The sequence below is a fragment of the Centropristis striata genome, chromosome 2 (assembly GCF_030273125.1).
Source record: "Centropristis striata isolate RG_2023a ecotype Rhode Island chromosome 2, C.striata_1.0, whole genome shotgun sequence".
NCBI lineage: Eukaryota > Metazoa > Chordata > Actinopteri > Perciformes > Serranidae > Centropristis > Centropristis striata.
Window position 1 is genome coordinate 13,782,823 of NC_081518.1, and position 14,322 is coordinate 13,797,144.

A 14,322-nucleotide genomic window follows, 5' to 3' on the forward strand; every position below is an offset into this window, starting at 1 on the left:
CATGGTGGAATCATGGCTTTCTAGACAAACTCTTGGACAGAAACCACAACGATTGTAAGACAAGAAAAAAAAACAGAGGCTGGTAGAGTAAACATAGTTCTGTGGTCTGGGTGAACCACACACCAAGGCCATGTGGGATGTGAGAAGGGCTTGTGAAAGCAACCCGAATAATGCATGTGAGATTATGGACACCACTGTGTTTACTGATCCAGAGATAATCTGTAACAACTAACTAGCTTCATTATAAAAACCAAGCTCACACATGCAGAGGTATAACAAGAATGTATGTATGTTGCTTGGAGCGTTCTACTCTCTCTTAAACTTATACAGACTCCTCTGTAGTTGACGAGATTACATAGACAGGCAGTAATACAACAAACTCACGCGCTGTCTGTGCAACCACTGAAGGATGGGATCCTCACATGAAAAAGCATGAAAGAATTTTCTAAGAACCTGAATAATCAGCTTACATTGGAGCTAAGTAGGAACAGAGGGCGGTGGACTCGTGTTTGCTTTCCATTTTCAGCTCTGGCACAGATTCAGGCCACCTTGAAGAATCTGAAAACCATTATCCAGGACCGTTGGTCAAAAGTGCAGACTGTATAGGATATCACAGCTCTGTGCCTCACAGAGAGACAGAGTGATGAGGATGAAGATAGAGGGGGAGAGAGAGGAGAATGGGGAAGGGAGGTATCATGGATGAGATATCGTGCGAGAAGGGGAGAAATTGAGACTAACAGAAGTTCAACACGCCTTCCTGCGTAGACATCTCAATTACAGCCAGCTCACCATGTCATTCATGTGGATGTGTTTGGTTTCACAGAAACAAAGGCATCCTCACAAAGTGATGTAATTCAGAGCGGCCGTTTGTCCATCTTAAGTTACCTCCATGGTTGTCTGACACACCACCTTTTGCATGCAACAGTAGATTAGGTATAGACAGGCCTGCAGACAGGCCTTCCCCCCTTTTGTCTCTTCCACACGCACCCACTGAACATGCATAGAGAGGGGTCACGCACATGAGGACAACTTCTAACGCTCTCTCGTATGTCTTTGAGCGAACTGCTGACTGATGCCTCTTAAAGGGAGCTCATAACAAAGATAGGTGTGTGTAAATGTCGGTCTGTGAGTGTGACTTGATGGGTGCTTCTTCAATGTGCGTTGTAGTTGGTTTGGCTTCATAAATGTTTTTACTGTATCTACGTGTGTTTGACACTGTATCTGGGAAATTGGTCAGATGGAGTCATTGTGACCTTGTCAGTCAGCTGGTCCCTTTGCTGGAGAGCTATTGACATTTTTTGGTTGTTACAGCATGCTTTTTCTTTATCAATCTTTAATGATAATGGATTTATTTAATATGAATAAAACTGAGTAGAGATAATATTACATCTTGACAAATGTTATATTTGCGTGCCTAGACAGTTTGTTTCTTGCTGTACTTGTTTCTTTAAGGCCCCAGCTGGACAATTAAGGCATAATGGTGAGTAAAAAGAAAACTAAATTAGTCTGGGGGAATGACTCACTTCAAAGTATATGAACTCAACTTTCATTAGTTTTCTGGTTGTGTGGTTGCTAGTGTTCCTGAGGCCAACGCAGAGTAATAATACAAAATTTAAATAAGCAACAATTTAATTAAGGAAAGACAAACAACACAAAATGAGTAGTCTGATAAAAATGAAAGGCTAAGCAATACACTTATTACACTGTTTTAAAAAAAACCATACTATTGAAAAACCTCAAATTATAACTAAAGCAAAATGACATCTACATATGGCTGGGTGATATGGCCAACACTTCTATCACAATATGTGTGATTTCATATCTCAATCACAGTATCTTACACAGTATAGCATGCCCTTTGGCTATTCAATAAACAAAAAGTCTACGTGAAATAAATACATGATAAAGCAAATTAATATTATATTATGTACGAATTAAATAGTTGACAAATTAAAAATATTTTTCCATGGTTTCTCCAGTTTTGCTCCAACGTGTAAGGCTCAGAACAGGAAGCATCATCCGAATGATGGAAATATGGAAATACTGCTGTAACACAGTTTGGCCGCTGATTTTTCCACATTGTGATAAAAATTATATAATAATATATATAGACATTTTTATATAATATGATATATACTGGTTCAGCATCTGGGAAAATCTGCTTTTGATCTGTGTTATGTTGGTGGGTTATTTTGTTTTGTTTTCCCAAATGTATTTTATTGATTTTCAAAGTTTTTATCCCACAAAAGTAAAAGATACAGAACATGTAAGCTACATTTGTCTTCATTTTCAATTTGCCTACTCTTCCGTCAACTATAAAGACACACTATTCTTCAAATATATTGTCAGATAGATAACCTAATTACCATCCCTGCCTGTGAAAAACACAAGGTAATCGAGTAGTGGTATTCATTTCTCAATCAAAGGGGAAAGATAACATATTTGATAACATATTGTAGTTAATGGAAAAAAAAAAGGTTGAATCACCTGGAGGCAATATATGTAAAATATTCAGTAATTCATGTATTACGGGTGATTTCAGGGCAGGTTTTTCAATCATTTTCAGTCAGTCAGCACTTATTTTGTGTGTTTAGTGGAGATGAAATGTAAGGATTTTGGGGGGAAAATTAGAGTGGTATTCTGTAAAGAATAAATCATCCAGCTCAGTACTGAGCAGTTTAGTCCTGTCTCTTTGTGTTAGCTTTAATAACGTGTTGTTTCTGAATGTTTCCAATTTCTATTGATTATAGTCTGTGGAAATCCTTTGATACGCAAGGATATTGTCCAAGAATTCTCCAAGGAGGAGGAAAGGAGCCCAGGTTGATTTTAAGAAGCAAATTATCCCCCTTTAATGATAGGAGCGTAGGGCGATATCTTGTAAAATATTAGATCATTAAATGAGATCATCTTAAAGTAATCATCCCTTGACAGCAATCATGACAGATCCTCAGCAGTCTACCTCCGACTCTCACGCTAACATGCTGATGTCATTTAAAGCCCCTTCTTCTAAAAGGATTGTTATTTGTAGACACTTTGACAATAATAGACTTTCATCACGTTATGCCGCATTAGAAAACAAACAGATATAAAAACACAAAGGAAACAAAGGAAGTAGATGATGTTACTTCATCAACTGATTCAGTGCCATAAATAAGAAACTTCACATTGCATTTGACAAGTGATGACCCCCCCCCAAAAAAAAATAACAGCAAGTGCAAATCAGTCTCCAATATGTTTTCTTTTTTTTTTTCATAGTCTGACCACCTGCAACTTGCATATGTCATGCTAGTGCCAGTTAAGACATAAAGTAAATGAAAGCCAGACCTGTGCTTTGGGGTCTAGTGAGTGAGTTGTAAGGGGGGAGTGTAATGGGAAAGCAGCACACTCCCTCTGCACTGTACACAACAGTCATTAGGGAACCCATCTGCTCAATGCTTGCATGCTAAGCTGTAATTTTCAGGCTCTGGTGTGTGTGTCAGTGTTTCTGTGTGTGTGTGAGAGGCGAGTAGTGGTGGGCCCGGAGCAGAAAAGACGCTTGTGCATGTGTATCTATTGTGTGTGTGTGTGTGTGTGCGTGTGTGTGTGTGTGTGTGTGTGCGTGTGTGTGTGTGTGTGCTATTATCTGGATGTCATCATAACCACAGAAATCAGGGCCTGATAGTATCTCCCCCACCCCCCCGCTCCGATCCCCAGCCAGAGTCACGAGAGCCGAGGGTCTCCTTTGACCACACATGCACATACACACACACGCTGACACTGACACATAGACACGGCATCATGCTTCCACATTTGTAGGTAAACATCTCCAGATTGGTAAAGCGGGATGGAATTCCCGCCTTTGTGGGAAATGTGCCCAGAACCATTTGTAAACCCTCTTCTCCGCCGCCTCCTAACTCTTTACAGATTGTAAAACTCTGGTTTTCTATCGTAGCCTACTCTGCTGAGGTTCTTGCCCTTCTTTCTATAGTTCGTGACAGACCAAAAAAAAATGCAGTCACGCAAAAAAACCCAATATATATTTATCTTTCTCTGGTTGAAACCTAACAGGTTTGGTCACATGTATTCATTTCCATGGTATTTTGAGAACATACGCACACTACGCTATAGCCTGTTGCTTCTGTGTAAATATGTGGTTAGCAGACTTCAACATAACATAGACAGTTTACATGTAGACAACACTGTGAATGATATAGACTTACTGTATTGTGTTGCATGTTACACATTAAGCCCATGACTTAACTCCAGGGGGAAAAGTGTTTGCCTGTTTCGCCTTTACAAGTATAAGAGTCTACAATCACATGGAAGCGTTGGCAGGCGTCCAGCCTTTACAATGGACATGGTTAAACCTGAGCCATATGCCTCAACTTAATCTGCAATACATTGTGTAATAACATTTGTTTTATTATACTTAGCACGAATCTCGTGCTCATAAATGTGAAATGTTGTGGCAATTGAGTTTGAGTTCATAAAAACGTCTGCACGCAGAGTCATCCGACGGCCTTCGTATTCTAAACACTAGCGCCAGCCTTAGCCCCACAACATGCCTTGTTCCAGGTTTCAGCTGTGATCTTACTCCAACTTCTTCCATCAGCAGTAGTGGAATGAATTCAAGTACATTAATCAAGTACTGTACTTTTCAGGTACTTGTGATACTGGGGTTTTTCATACCGTTATAACTTTTCACCAGATATTGTATTTTTGTGTACATACAATGCCTCACCTTTATCATCACTTGATTAAGCGACCTCTGGTGGCACACGCTGTGCACGACAGATTAGTTTAATACATAGACTGAAAGAGCAGCGTCTTATTTTGGGATTAAAAAATAAAATGGAATACCCTAATGCCGCCTAAGCCTATTTAAATATCTTCTTTTCATGCAACTTTCTACTTCTACTCTGCTTCACAGCTTTAGAAACATTACAAATTATGATTTTGGCGCAGAAAACATAATATGAAACAATATCATAGGTAATCAAGGTCATGTCCATATATCGCACAATATCGTCCATTGTGTTAACATGCATGTTTGTTTGCATAAAATTGTCACCAACAAGATGCCCACATGATGCCATAAAAACAGCAGGGTTTTCCCTACTTGGGCACAGCACCTAAACTTTTTACAGCATGCTCTCATACAACTACTGGGGGGACATTGGTTTTTCATTGTTTTCATTTTTCATTTTCATTCTGTAAATCGTTTTATGCTGGATATTACACTATTGCTCATAAAGTTGGAAGAAAATATTTTTTACCTGACAGATTAAGGGTATATTTTCTCAAAACATTATTAAACAATCTCTTCCAGGGCGTCCCGGTGGCTCACACTGGTAGAGCGCTTACCATGTAGGCTGAGTCCTTGCTGCGGCGGAGCCAGGTTCAAATCTGGCCTGAGCTCCCTTTGTCGCATGTCCTCCCCTCTGTCACCCCCTTTCTATCTGTCACTATCAATAAAAAGCATGAAAAATACCCCCAAAAAATAATCTTAAACAATCTCTTCCAAACATATCACAATTAAATTTATTGGCAACCAGGTATCAACCCTTACCCTTTTTCATTGGTGGGCAGAGTATCTTTACAGTGTGGTATTATTACTTTTACTCAAGTTAAGGATCTAAATACTTCTTCCAACACTGGCCATATGCTTTTGCCAGCTTTTTTGCCTCATCTCAGGTTCAGCAGAACCTTACTCATTTGGGACCACAGCAGAAGAAAAAACATTGAATATTGAACTGCTTTTTGTACTTCTCACCCCCCCCCCCTTGTTGGATGCCTAAATACTGCAAATGTGGTTTTGATGTTGGTTTAAATAGGCCTATTGTTAAATGTCTCTGTTTACAGTGATCTGCGGAGTGTTGACAGCTACAGTGTACGTGTCACCTCAACAGCAGCTCTGTATCTTGTATAAGCAGTGATTTCATCAAGTGTGGGAAACGAAAGAGAAGGGTGAATCTTCAGTCTTTAAGGAGGTTGTACAACAGGACCAGACACAACTTACACCCAGCACTGATGCACTTACAGTCAGGAAGACACATACATGGACACTTGTTGTCTCAAATGTAAACAAGGCTAGAGCCAAATAAATGTCCATCAATCCACACTATTATCAAGATGTTTTCCTCCCACTTAAATGCCCTCTGCCTTTCCTAGAACTGTAATTTGTTGCCATTTAACATCGAGGGCCCTCAGAGACAGATAAGGTACATCAAAGTAATCTCTCAGCAAGGTCCCTGGTTCCATGCAATGGAAAGTTACTTTTTGTGACTGGCTGGAAAATCTCGCATGCCGCTCTGTTAGTAGACCTCAAGTCTCAGCTCACAATATGGGCGACTCACTATTGAGAAATAAACAAAGTAGGTCCTAATGGATGAATGTGAAGGCTTTTATTTGATCTGGGGGATGCTCATAGACTTTAGCTTCAGACATAACAAGGTCAGACACACAGGGCTACAACAGGCAGTATACAGTGCGCATTCAACCGCTGTAATATCTGTGTTTCTGCAAGTTGACTGCATGCAACTGTGAGCTTTGGCTCTTAGTCTTGTTATTAACTTTTTGTGGCTTTCTGTTGCTTTGTCCTTTTAATATCTTCTTTCTTTTTCAGCTTAGAAAGTCCAATCAAAGTTGGCAACATGCAACTATTGTTCAAGAAACAAAAGGTTGTATCATCTGTTGCAAAACGAACACAAATTTAATCCTGGATAAACGTTGTCTGGGGATTTGTGCAATAGCTAAACTTCGTTTCATTGATATTAAGTGGTGGATCACATAAAAACAATTCCTCCCTGATCTTAGGCCAAACATCTATTGATATTCTCAGTAGCATACTTAGAGATATTGCTTACACTAATATTAGTGTTAGTATTAGTGTTGTTTAGTTTTATTTACAGTATTTATCCCACAATGTGAAACGGTTAACTGAAATACAACACATGGCGCATTACAGAGAGCCAAGCACAATCAGTACTGTACTCAAATTGACAAAACAGAATACTATCACTAACATATGGAAACATACAATGAATAACAATCATTGCCTTAGCTCCCAGGCAACCACACAGAGAGCATATAACTTTTAGCTACATCGTTTTCACTCCAAATCTTCAAACTTTATTTTTTATTTATATAGCGCTTTTCATACATAAAAATGCAACACAAAGTGCTTTACAAAAAATAAGAATAAAAACAGACAATAAAAACGACAAAACCCACCCCTCCCTCCCCCACATACACATCTGTAAGTATACATACACAAACATGCACACACAAGCATTTAGTCATGCACGCACACAAACACACACTCAGACTCACACACAGCACATATTGATTCATTACACTAAGAAGAAACAGCTCCTAGAAGTTTACAAATCAGTAAATGACTACATTAAAGCTTGTAAGATTATTATTGTATTTTTTCCACAACAAAGAACTCTGTTGTTGCACCTACAGTTTTTTGGCAATCCTTCTAAGACTGTCATCTTCTTCTTTATCACACTGTGGGCAGATGACACTATAAAGCCATGACAGCTGCACACCAGAAATAAATGACAAATATTAGAAAGAAATTCAAAATAGGCCAAATTCGTATGAAAGAAAGAGACCCTGAAAAGGAGAATATTTCATTGTTAGCTTGCATGCTGAGAGTTTCCAGAAATAGGCATGGTATTTGATCTATATTTACAGTATGTAGAGGCAGAAGACACATGCAAACCTTTCAACAGGAGCAGAGTTATGCACCAGCAGAGGTTTTATTACTCCACTTCTAACAAGCACTTTCACAGCTGTGACTCTTCTGAGCTTGGCTGTCAGCTAAGAGCATAAATCACTCTGCTTACTCAGACAGGTCAAAACTATGACAGCAGAAGGTTAGTTCACCGCTATGGTCTGCCAAAGGATTCCACACTGTTTAATGTCAACGAGAGCATCTAGAAGGTCTCACATCTTCTGTTTGACTGGTACTGATTGTTGTCCTGTTGCTTTGCATGAACAAGAAGTTGGATACCAATCCCAGAGCCCCAGCCTTGGCATTTGAAATATGTACAGGCATCTAAATATACCCCATCCTCTGGTTTGATTTCCGTAAACCAAACTCACAGGGATGAGTACACCAGGAGAGAGGGAGAGGGCATGAAGCAGCAGAGGAGGAGGTGGAGAAGGAGGACAGGAAAGACGGGTGGGTATTTTACATCCTGCACTCTGCATCCTGGACCTGACTTTAAAGCTGGACTCACTTTTGTGCCGCATCTGTTTTTATTTTCATCTGCAGAAGAGAATAATAAAAACAGGGCAGCTTGGAGCTGTTAGCCTGACATCCCATTGTCGGGGGGGAAGTCACATCAGCAAGCATGGGTGGGATATTCTGGTGCTCTGTGCTCCAGGGAGAGTTTTGGCTGGCTGGACTTCGTGACATGTTTGCAGTCATGAAACAACAATAAACTCAACTTCCCTTCTACAAACTCTGTAATTGTGTAGGGAGAATTGCTCTGCAATTCCAAAGGTTTAAGGAATTTTACTTAACATAAACCACAGATATGTCTGACTTGACAGTTGTTATGTTTCGTAATGAGTGTTGGAAGTGGAGTTATCCTTAAAGGAGTAGTTCAACATAGTAAACAAAGGCACTCAGTAGCTTCCTGGTGTTTTATTTGTAGTTTAACATATACTGCACCTGACCAAGAAATAGTCCAGCACATAAACCCCTATAAAACTATGCATTGTTTTTACATTTCGATTTTTGCCCAAATTAAACAATACAATTATTACAACAATAATATAACATTAATTCGTTTTATTATTAGCTCATTATTGAGCTATTGAGCTAGATAAGTGCTCACCAAGAAATACCTAGCTGTTTCCCCCTGTTTTCAGTCTTTATGCTGAACTAATCTAATCGGCTGCTAGTGTTGGCTTATGGGTATTGGTATTGGTATTCTCATCTAACTCTTGGCAAGTTAATTCACATTTTAAATTGGGGGGGTTTCATATTTATTCTATAACGCTGCAAACAAAGCTGAAAATTAGTCCTAAACCCGAACCACCATGCTTTGTCCTAGATTAGTTCCTGTCAAGCTTAGTTTTGTCTAAAATCATGAAAGTCTTCACTGGATAGTATTTTGCTAACCTCCATACATTTATAATATACACAAACTTCACCCCAATACCCTCAAACTCCAACCGATATCCCACTCAGAACACATACCACACACATACCACAGTATGCTAGCGTGTGATGCAGAGGGGGTGCGTGTGGACTTGGCTTCAGTGGCTGTTTCAGCTCTTGGAAGTTGGATTTCATCTGTAATAACAGCCCCACTCGATGGAAGTTGTTGCATAAAATTGAGACACGCTTCTACATACCTTGTAAAAATGAAAACAGCAACAAAAAAGAGAGAGAAAAACAAACAGGCTAGTCACGCATCTTGCACAAGTTGAGAAGTGAGAGCAGCTATGATGACCTAAGGGTAGGTTGTATGAGGTTGGCAACTGCAGATTCTCAGGGCAGTTAACAGTATGTGTATGAGGAGGCACACATGATTAAGCAGGTGTGTATAATAGACCATATATACTATATAAATATCAATGTGTGCGACTGTGCGTGCATTTGTGTGCATATATGAGTAATGATCTACAAGGGAGTTGGCAGCAGTACAACAAGGGTAAGCACCCTTGTGTTAGCACTTAAATGGTGAGAGCCATTTGTGTAGAGTATACAAGCAGGCAGCCTGCTGAGAGAGGTACACAAGCGTTTGCTGCCAGATGCCATGCTGGAGATATATTAAAGACTTGTCTCATGTTTAAGGAACTGTCAGAAATTAGATTATATTAACTCCATTAAGGTTATTAGGTTCGGCATAAAACAGTTTTTGGCAACCAAAAATTAAACGGCTTATAAAACCCAGTGTATACATTGACGCCACGGAAATAATATCAATGTACTAATTTTATCAAAGATTATCCGAAAGAAGAAGGGCTGCTCGGGGGTGTTTATAAGGCTTCATACCACACTTGTGGATCTCTAAATAAGGTTAGTAGGTTTACATGGCAAGGTTAAACATGATGAACTTGTGTTTATCACACCATCCCTGTGACTCATGCAAATAAATAAAACTCTTTGGCACTAAGTTGGTGCCTGAGATAGAGTTGTATTAAGCTCGGGTAGGAAGGGTACTCCTTTGCCCTTTAAGTACTGCAGTATCGCTCTACCACAGCTGGGGAATGCCTTCTTTAGAGATGTCAATGTGTTGACAGATCAGTCAGTCTGTGGTGATAACGGTGTATTTCAGGTATGTGAAGAAGCCTAATGCCATATAATTTGAGGAGGCTGTGTGGGCGTTCTGATGACAAATCAGGGTGTATTAGCACCCATGTGTCTTTTGTCTCAGACCCACAGCTTTTCTGGCATTGTTGGTTCCAGCAGAGAAGCACTGCTCATTCATTAAGTCTTTCTGTTGATGCAAACCTTCGTGCAATTAATGAAATGTTGACAGACACTACACACGCACCCCTGCTGCATCCTAAGCATGCAACAAAAGGGTGTGCACATACTGTATCATGTCATCACAGCTTGTATGCACACAAAGGTAACCACCACGGGGTGGATGCTGAGAAATTGGGTTATTTTGGTTTCTTTGTGAAAACCAGTAGACAACCACAGAAGATACACACATGATCAATAATATGGCTGAAGAAAAGTACACTCTATAGGCCTTTTCGTTCCCACAAAAGTCCTTCTATATTGCCGTAAAGATATGTGAAGTGATATTTGTGCCCATTCAAAGTGCAGTCTGGCGCCGCGGAACAAGGTTGGAGGAGACGATAGTGACATGAAACACAACAGCAGTAGTGCTGCACAGTAGCATAGTGCTAATGGGCTGCACAGTTAGCACTGTAGCAGTACAGTATGTATGTGCTGCAGCAGTATGGGTACAGTTAGCGACGTCCATTTGTTTACAACAAGCATCGGACACTTTCTATACAGTTAGCGAAGCCTGTTTGTTTACAATCAGCGGCGGACACTGTGCACAATTAGCAACGTCCATTTATCTACAACAAGCAGCCGACACTCTGTGCACAGTGATCGATGCCAGTTTGTTTACAAGGAGCGGCGGACACTTTCTCTACAGTAAGCGATGCCGGTTTGTTTACAATCAGCAGCGGACACTATGCACAATTAGCGACGTCTGTTCGTTTACAACAAGCAGCGGACATTCTGTGCACAGTGATCTGTAGACTCTGTACGGTTAGCGACGGCGGCCACAGTTGTTGTGCATGTTGCTGAACATGATTTGATGACTGTCGGACTCAGTGTTTCACATCACGTATTTCACGGCTTGCCGGCATTCATAATGATCCCGCTTCCAACAGTCCCACCAATTTAATGCCTCTTTTACTTCCTCTGAAGGCGTAACAGAGCCGGGATCACTTGAACCCCCCACTCCGCCTCTGGCGCTTTCATAGTGCAGGCAAGACTTTACAGAGGCGTAAATATCACGGCTTGAAATGGCAGTATGAATGGGCCTTATGACATATTTGTAAACACACACTCAATATTACTGCGGATGATCATAATGCTGTTAAAGTTATAGCTCTGGCTGTGAATACATTTTTCCCTCCAGTATTGGTGATTTATGTCTAGATACTGTAAATATTATGGCCAGTCACCCACACTCATCAGTTTTGGTTTAAAAAAAAAAAAAAATGTATGACACATAACTTGATGACACACAAGCTGATTGCGTAAATTTTCGGAACAGGAACGTAATGTCTTAAAACTTTCACAGGGTTCAGTGTGGACTCACTCCCTGAGTGAGGCAGAGAGGCTGGAGAGCGGTGTGATGCTGCCAATGCTCTCTCTGTGTGGCAGCCAAGACTGTTGAAAGAACAGTCACGAAATCCTTTTGACATGAACCTGATTCACGGGGCTGGCGGAAATCTGACACGCACAACTGGAGTTCATGGGATATTTGCAGTGATGGAAATTAACAAAATAAATCTACTCAAGTACTGTATATAAGCACAATTTTGAAGTACTTGTGCGTTTACAGTGAATGCTACTTTATATTTACAGAGAGGATCATTGAACTTTTCTTCAAGTATGTCATGTATATCATAAGTGGAGTTACTGGTTACTTTGCAGATAAAGAATTTTCATGCAAAACATATAATAATCATATGAAATATGCTTAGTTATAGATTAAAATGCACAACAGTATATAAAGTACTTAAAATCAGCTCCACCCAGTCAATCAACCATAATGAATATTTTTACTCTGATACTTAAATTACATTTTGCTGATAACATTTCTTACTCTTAATCACCTAAAATAGCTGTATACTTCTTTCCCTCTGAAAATTTAGAGAAATAAAAATTGAATTTCTCTATTTTTTGGAGGGTATATGTAGCCTTGCCTGTAAAATCTCCCACACTGCCAAATGGTTCAGATGAATTTGGTCACTTTGGTGAATTTGGTTCACTGTGATACATCACATGTGTGTAGTGGCTAGGGTTGTTGTGTTTGTTTCTGTGTGGTTACTTCTGCATGGTCATTGCTTGTGATCTCCCCACAGTTTCTTTGGCTAAAGACTAAAGTCACGGTGATGGTCAGTGATGGGTATATTTGCAGTCAAGTCACATATTTTATGTGTATTTGTGGCTTATTTATTCAGATATTAGCATCCTAAATAAAAGTAGCCATGCCACAGTGTAAAAATACTCCATTACAAAAAGTCATGCATTAAAAATCAATCAAAAACAAACAAATAAACAAATGATCAGCAATATATATCTATATAAGTAAAGCTATGCAGCTGAATGGCCCGTCAGTGTTATGTGATGATATATTATTTGATTTTGATCGCAGATGCATGTGAATAATGCAGTTTAATCTGTATTGATGCATCATATTTTGTAAACCTACTGTATGTGTTCAAGACATATGTTCAAATATTTTGTATGTATATTATTTTCTTTTTAAATACTTTAGTTTTGTAGGTTTTGTTTAAGAGTAACACAAATGTGCAGGATACCTGAACAGACAGGTCTCCAGTGGTATACAAAACAGTTCATGTGCTCTTTATGACTCTTTAGTCAGCCTTGTGTAAAGGGTTAATTTGCCAATAGTCTCAGGAAGAAAGGCAAGCATAAAAAAGCAAACACTAACAGGGCATCAAGTAAGGGTCACCTAAAGTCCATATCAGTCTCAGTCCATCTAAATTTCCACAGTGCCAAATATTTATTTTCTTTCTTATTTTATTTAATGATATTCAGAATCAAATGTAACACTTTTCACCAAATGTAATGATGCAAAACGGATAAATCACAGAAAAGAACTTAGTAATAGTTATGAATATGATTATACTGTTAAAACACATAATTATGTTAAATGTCCCACATTGTAAAAAGTTAGATTCCTTTTTCATAATAAAGCAGGTCTAGGTGCTAACTTAAGTATCTAAAAAGTCAATTAGGAGAAATGCACACATCTTATATTTAGAAACTGTGTCTTTAAATGAGCTGTTAGCACTTCCATAAAGTTGTGATGTGGCAATCATATATACAGTATGTTGAAAGTGCCACTAAACTCTGTGGCAGTCCTTCACCTGCTGCAATGACGGTGCAGAGACACTGAGAGAACATTACAGATGCAGAAGGTCCAGAAACGCTTACCAAACTGAACTTGGCTTTTTCAGGAGTTGTAGTTAAAGAGAAAGGCGCTAAAACTGAGCATTTCAGACGTAGGGCGAATGCAAGGTATATTCAAGGACACTATGAAGAAAATAAAGTGTTTTTTAAACATTAAAGCTTGTGAATCCGAAAATGGGTATAATATGTCCCTTTTATCAATAAAATGTATTGATACAAAGTGGAATGCATATTCTGTATCTGAAAATTAACTTGTATCTCCCTTAATATGACAGATGAATGTACTGGAGTAAAACTTGTCAAATGTTTATACTCATACTGCATTTTAAATGCAGTACTTAAGTGAATGTATTTAGTTACTTTCGACCACTGGATGTAATATTAAAACAAATTTTAATCTTCCAGTACATTGTTTAAAATGCATGAAAAACTAAAAAACTACAGCCATGTCACGCTACAGCATCCAGAGGATTGTGGCTGGTGAAACACACTCGTGTTAACCCTCTGGAGTCTCCAAAAGCGCCAAAGCATGACTTTTTCATCATATCCAGACGTAAAAACAAAGCAGATCCCTACTGTAAATTTACGTCTAAAGTTCTGATATGTTATATTTGCAACCTTTGTTCACATTTGCAACATTTCATTTCTTTATTGAGCATGATAGTGTAACCATAACAAAA